The 7,312-nt window shown below is 46.4% G+C and overlaps 1 long non-coding RNA gene across 1 annotated transcript; it reads right to left on the bottom strand.

The window, feature by feature from the left end:
* Positions 1–2,906: 2,906 nt before the first annotated feature.
* Positions 2,907–3,706, bottom strand: LOC144388232 (uncharacterized). Its single transcript, XR_013452543.1, has 2 exons — positions 3,373–3,706; positions 2,907–3,281 (listed from the first exon to the last, which is right to left on the bottom strand). It is a non-coding gene; the product is annotated as an uncharacterized LOC144388232 (long non-coding RNA).
* Positions 3,707–7,312: the final 3,606 nt, after the last annotated feature.

Raw genomic sequence — 7,312 nt, 5'->3', positions numbered from 1 at the left:
GAAAAATTGAAAACAACAAAAAAAATGAGTCATAAGCAATTTCTATTCAAGGTAAAAGGTGTAGTACAATGGGTAAAAGATAGGGGTGTAACGATTCACTTTTACAACGATTCAATTCGAATCGCGATCCATGGTTGCCGATTCAATTCATGGACGATCTGGGTTCATTTAGAACAATCCGATTCGATTTGATTCAGTGACTTGAAATCGATTCAGTTACTTTACTGTACTTTACTTTAATGTTTTAAAGTATATCGATATATCGACATATATCGATTACAAATCGATTGAAATGGTACATAAATCGATTCCTCAGGCCTCGCCAGCACAAAACTCAACATCACAGTAACAATTGCCAAGTTTATCTGTAAAGACATGCAACCCTATGTATGTGGTTGAAAATCCGGGGTTCTGTAAATTGATCCAAACATTGTGTAATTATTGTGTAATGTTTACTTTGAAAATTGCACTTGATTCAAATTAATACATTTGCCATTAATTGTTGTTTGCTAGTTTATAATATCCATAATTAATTTAAACCTGATTTCCTTACAAGAAACAACAGGGTTCTCGGAAACTTTGCCTGCACTGTCCAGTAAAGTTACTGAATCGATTTCAAGTCACTGAATCGAATAGAATCGTTCTAAATCAACCCAGATCGTCCATGAATCGAATCGGCAACCATGAATCGAGATTCGAATCGAATTGTTGTTAAAATGAATCGTTACACCCCTAGATACAATCGATTATGTACCATTTCAATCGATTTGTAATCGATATATGTCATCCGGAATGCCGATTTGCGGAGCACAGATCGATTCAGTTGCATCGCAGGAATATAAATCGATTAATCGATTCAGTGAATGAATCGTTACACCCCTAGTAAAAGCCCACTGGCATATGCTATGCTTTTGGTGGTTCTAGGGTCCATAACTGTCAGGGATGCGGGGAATGCGGGCAAAAATGACATGATTTTGGGGATGCTACTGTTCACAACAGTGGAGGTATTGAATATTTCTGCAATATTCTTTTTACGCATTTTAATTGGCAGAAGGTCCCTGCGCACTTGCCTCGAAAGCGGCTGCACACTCAGACCAAAATGATTCGTCCAGCTCGCTGAGTGGTCTGTTTTGGTGAAATTGTTGTTAATAACGGTTGTAGTTGGTTGCCAACATCACTACGGTTACAGAGAGTTGTCGTTTGTGTTTTAACAACGTTTCGCTGACGAGCTATTGAACCGTGAAGTCTGAATCTGCGAATATCTTTACCAAACTGTACTGCTCTGATGCTGGTTTATATCAGGTTCACGGCTAATCAAACCAACGATGGCATTACCCAATCAGGGGCCGAACAGGAGTCTTCACAGAATTCAGGTGGGATTATTTGCATGGAATGCTGCATTGACAACTGGAGACCGGAAAATACGGGACAAACCCCACCCCATATTGATTCAAAACCCTAGCTCAAGCTAACTCGCGGAGATGTGGAATAAATCGACATTGACGTGTGGTCCACTGAGGCTTTTTACACAGTGCAGCTGTCGGTTAGCAATGTATCCTCGCTCAAGGTGAGACACAATTGGCTACAGCAACTGTTTTAGTGAAGAGAGCGTTCCCGCTCCAGTCTCACTCTAAGGGCTGGGGCTTGCTTCTGCGTCTTTAAGCAATTCACCGCCAGAACAATAAGTGTAGTAACGTTTTTTGTTGAAGACGACCTAGAGAGTGACGTCTTTGTGTGTGGAAGTCGTTTGTTTGTTTATTTATCATAGACTTTTTTGCCCCGTGCATCACCGTGCTTTTCATCGATTTTTTTTCGCGAATATATTTGTCCCTTATTTTCCTCCACAACTTTGTGCACCTCTCGACCGGCAAACGGATGTTTGCGGAGATCTCCCTCCATTAATTGGAGGCCATCTGCGCATCCTTATAGTTTGCCAATAACGGGTTGTAGAAGTGGTCATATTTGCGGATTTCTTCCGACAAAAGCTCTTCCATCTGATGCGTTCTGTCGTAAAAAATAATGGCGGTATTGTGCTATGAAACTGGAAATGTGAGACTTTGGTCTATGTGGCAGGTTCGTCCTACGGGAGGGTCTCGGAATGACGAGCACGCAGCAGTTGGGTCCATTGTATGCTTTTATTCACACGTTTCCAAACAATAACACACGATCGGCTCCGGCTTCCGCGTCTGCTCAGCACTCCCTCGCCGGATCTCTCCTACTTAACAGCAGGACAAACACACACACTGATTAAACACATCTAAGGCCAATTATGCCTCCTCTTGGCACTGCTCCCCGAACCACTCCCTTCTCCATCCCCTCTGCAGCCGAGCCAAACCACGCCCGCCACCACAGTCTGCCAACTACATCCCTTTCAACCACAGCCTTGCGGGCTGCAGGAGGCTTGCGTAGCTTTTGGCAATAGTCTAGAAAAATGGGTTGACGCACGCAAGGAGGGGTGAAAAGGCACGCAAGGCGCCCCTTGCTCTGCGTGTCCCTGTGTCTCACTGAAAACGCAGAAGCATAAACTAGGCTAAGGACCAGCTTTTTGGCCTGTTTCTACAGTAGCAGAAGTGCGCCCGCTCAAGCCAACTGGTGGGAAACTGAAATCTGCAGCAAAATATCCTAGTGTAGAGAGTGTCCTCGCTCCCCTCTCACTGTACAGACATGATATTTTGTCCTGCTTCCACAGTAGCAGCAGTGCTTTCACTCAAGCTAACTAGTGGGACATTAATATCTACAGTAACTATTCTAGTTGTGACCTAATGGACACTTAAAATACTTTGGGAATAGTATCCAGACGTGACAACGCCACTCTCTTTGGAGGGGAGAGACCCTGAATTCAATTATCTTATTGGCCAAAACCCCATACGAGGTAGATCATAGACGGACAGAGGCTTCTGCGTGTACAATGCAATATCACTTTTATTTAAACAATAACTTTATAAAACCACATCCAAATAATTTATACCAGTAGTGATTGACCGGGGGCACAATGACACTTCCAACAATAAAAACACTGCACACTGTTAAGAAAGGCTAAAATAAGTAACACTACAAACCAACACACTCAAATACGATTACTGATCCTAGTTAAAAGACACAACACAATAGAAGTGGGGAAGGGGGAAGCAACGGTCATCAAAAGGGCACAATATCAGTGTGTTATTTCTATGAATAGCGGGAGCAAGATGGAGGCACTTGAGCATAATCTAAACTAAAACTATGGTCTGAGAAAAAGAGCAGTGGCTGTCATGCTGACCACTGCGTGTCACCAGTTCAGCCTGAAATGCACAAAACAGCCATTAATCACCAAGTACCCATCATCCTTCTCACTACAAAACGCATAATGTGCTTGCAAGCCCAACTTCCTACCTCCTTGGCCCAATGCACCTGTGCACCAGCAGGTAGGACCCTGGGCTCACCAGGTCTGGTTCAGGTCTGACCTTCTACCATAGAGAAGAACATTATATTAATTTCCCCATGGCCTACAGGATGTAGATTAAAATTGCACAACCTACCTCCTTAGTACGGTTTGCTCACCCGCACGGTACTGGCGAGCAACAAACAAAGCACCCAGACTTCAGCACATGCCGGACAACGAGAACAAACGTGAGTTGCTCAACTCTCACGGGATCTCCTTTATATGGAGAGGCTCTCCTTGAGTTTAAGCCTCCCGCTCTATGCTGAGGCTCCCAGGTCCTAAGGTCCCACCCTTCACATAGTGAAGGCAGTGTCCTCGCTCCCTCCCCACTGCTAAGAATGTCTTTTGGCCTACTTTCTGCCGGGCCAGAGTGCCCTCGCTAAAGCTAACTCAGAAGCCTGCATTACCTAGTGGCCATGTTTAACTCTCCAGGTGACTGGACCTGTATAGCTCTTCAATCTGAAGGCTGATGACACAGCAAGGTGGTGAACCTTATCGGCATTTCCCTTTTCCACCTCATTCTTGCGCTCTCAGCTTTCCTACAGAGGCTACCTTTTGGTGCTTTCACCACAGGTGTTTGCCCTCATATCGAGGGAACTTGGACGTCTGATGTCCACCCTGCTCCAGACTCGTCGCGCTGGATTTGGCAGGCACAGTCACCCCTGAGAATTCTCCGTAATGTCCCAGTGGAAGCTGAGGAGTTATTTGTGTCAGCTGCTAAACCAGACGCTTCAGCGTAGTGTTGTAGATAGCCTGGGCAGACAAGTTCTGTTTCTTCACAGGAACATACCAGCAAGGCCTTCTTCAGTTCCCAGCTAACCCCAGTAACTGCCACAGGCCGCCTAGAGGCTGGCTCGCTGTCCATGCAATCCTACCAAATGTTACTACCAGGCAACCTCCGAACCTGGGGCCTAGCAGTTGCCAAAAGCCTCCAGAAGCAAGGTGGCCAACAAATAAGGTATCTGGGCCAGCCATTTGTTATTCTTTCCAGCAGCAGATGGCTACTGTACAGTTCATGCATCAGAACCCTGGCTGTTTTTTACTCAGGGGTAGAAGCGTCAATTCTGATGCCTTGAGCCGGGTCGCGATGACAAACGTCACCATACCGGCAAAATTCCTAGCCCTGAGCCAGGAGTTGGGTCCTGGCCGAGAGAACTATTGAGGCTGGACCCCGTCACACCTTCTTGTAAGAAAGCTTCGGACTATGTACAATCACCAACCTGAAGTTTAAGTCCTGCAGTGTTGCCATTGCACATGTAGAGCACGGCAGACGCCTTGCGTTCTGTCTCCAAGGGAGAGTGGTTCACGTCTGTCAACCTATTCTCATGTTCCAGGGTGCATCACCACAGGCAGTTGCTTTATTTACTGCCCGGGGGGCTTCCATTCGGACCCTCTCTACGGGTGCTTACAGGCTGTGTTACTACCACCCTTTCCTCCTGTAACTGCAGCGCGAATATCCAGCTCTCACTGAGACCTGGATCACACCGGAGAACACATCCACCCCAACTGCTCTCTCCTCTGCCTTCTCTTTCAGCCACACACCCAGACCCACTGGCAGGGGTGTTGGCACTGGTTTACTCATTTCGTTGAAATGGAGCCTCTTTCTTTACCCTCTTCCACCGTCCACCCTACTGTCTTTTGAATTCCATGGTGTAACAGTTACTCACCTGGTACGATTACACATTGTTGTCCTTTATGGTCCGCCATGCTCTTTGGGTCATTTCTTGGAAGAACTGGACATTCTCCTGTGCAACTTCCCTGAAAATGGCCCTCTGCTCATCCTCCTGGGTGACTTCAACATCCGGACAGAGAAGTCATGTGACCTCCTACTTTCTTCTGTCACTCAGTCCCTCTCCTCCTACTCACAAAGCTGGCAATCACCTTGACTTCACTAGAAACTGCTCTACCACTAACCTCTCTGTAACTCCACTTCATGTCTCTGACCACTTCATCTCTCCCACTCTCTATAACTAACGACCCCACCCCATTAACTGACTCTGTACCTGTTTGTCGCAACATTCGCTCCCTCTGTTCTATCGGCTCTCCCTTCAACGGACTCCTTCTCACTCTTGCATCCGAACGCTGCCGCAGAGACTCTCAGCTCTTTCCTCCGCTTTCCTTTCCTCCCTCCAATAGCTGACATACGCTCCTCTTTCTCAAACCCACCTCCCACTACTCGTGTCCCACCGACTTCACCTCTATCGCCCCCGTCTCCTAACCAAATTCTTACCCTAGTAACTTCTGCCGGTCCAACCACTTGCCATCTTGACCCCATTCCATCACATGTTCTACAATCTATCGCTCCTGACCTTCTTCCTTTTCTCACCTGTCTCATCAACAATGCTCTGTTATCTGGCTGTTTTCCCAATTCTCTGAAGGAAACCAACTACAGACCGGTTTCTCTTCTTCCTTGAACGTGCTATCTTTAACCAACTCCTATCTCCTCCGTAACAACCTCCTTGACCCCCACCAGTCAGGTTTTAAGGCAGGCCATTCCACAGAGACTGCTCCCCTTGCTGTCTCAGAGCAACTCCACACTGCCAGAGCCGCCTCTCTCTCCTCTGTCCTCATCCTTCTGGACCTCTCTGCTGCATTTGACACAGTTGCCCACCAGATCCTTATTTCCTCCCTTCAGAAACTTGGTGTCACAAGCTCTGCTCTCTCTCGTCTGACCTCGACGGCGACACCTACCGGGTAACCTTGCGAGGATCCATGTTGGAACCTTGTCCTCTTACTACTGGAGTTCCTCAGGGTTCTGTCCTGGGTCCCCACCTCTTCTCCCTCTACACCAACTCTCTCCGCGCTGTCATTCGCTCACATGGCTTCTCCTAGCACAGCTATGCCGATGACACCCAACTAATTCTCTCCTTCCTTCACTCGGACACTCATGTAGCGGCACAGATCTCTGCCTGTCAGACTGACATCTCTCAGTGGATGTCCACGCACCATCTGAAAATCAACCCCGACCAGACTGAACTACTTCTCTTTCCAGGAAAAGATTCTGCGACCTAGGACTTGACGGTTAACTTTGGCAACTCCGTGTTAACGCCCACTTTGACTGCTAGGAACCTCGGCGTGACACTCAACAGCCAACTCTCCCTGACTCCCAACATCACTGTGATGCTGCACGATCCTGTAGATACACACTCTACAACAGGGGTGTCCAAAGTACGGCCCGCGGGCCAACTGCGGCCCGGGATCCATTTTTTATTGGCCCGCAGCAAATTATAAAAATAGAATGGAATGTGACCCACACATGAAACTTGCACTTGACTGTATTGTAGTTCTTAGTTTGACCAGTAGGTGGAGCTACTCACTAGCTGCTGTCCTAATCAGGAATCAGGAATCAGGAAACATTTATTAGCCAAAATATGTCAAACATACAAGGAATTTGTCTTGGCGGTTAGTGCGCGACAGTAGACAGACAAGACAACAGTGCACAAGTAATAAAATAAAGTGGAATGAAATGCTAATGCAATGGGTTAGTAGAATAAGGCTAAGGATATGGGTTAGTATAAAACAAGGGAATAAAGTTTAAAAAATTTAAATATTAAAAAGTTAAAAAGAAAAATAAATGCAGCTTTTCCACAAAAAAAATGTTTCAAATAAAAAAATTCCGCGACGACAAAAGGACAGAACCAAAGAAACGCAAGATAGCAAGTGAATGCAGAAAATTTCAAACGCGGTAGGAAAATAAATATTTCTTCAAAGAAGTCAAGGAGAAGTGTGTCTGTTTGATTTGCAATGAAACGGTTGCAGTGATGAAAGAGTACAATGTACGACGACACTACGAAACCAAGCATCCGACCTTCACGTCCTACACTGCTGCTGAGCGAGAGGAGAAAGTCAAGCAAATGGCAGCTAACCTGCAGGCTCAACAACAGCTGGAAT

The sequence above is a fragment of the Gasterosteus aculeatus genome, chromosome 14 (genome assembly GCF_964276395.1).
Source record: "Gasterosteus aculeatus chromosome 14, fGasAcu3.hap1.1, whole genome shotgun sequence".
NCBI lineage: Eukaryota > Metazoa > Chordata > Actinopteri > Perciformes > Gasterosteidae > Gasterosteus > Gasterosteus aculeatus.
This window is presented reverse-complemented; position numbering and strand designations above follow the sequence as displayed.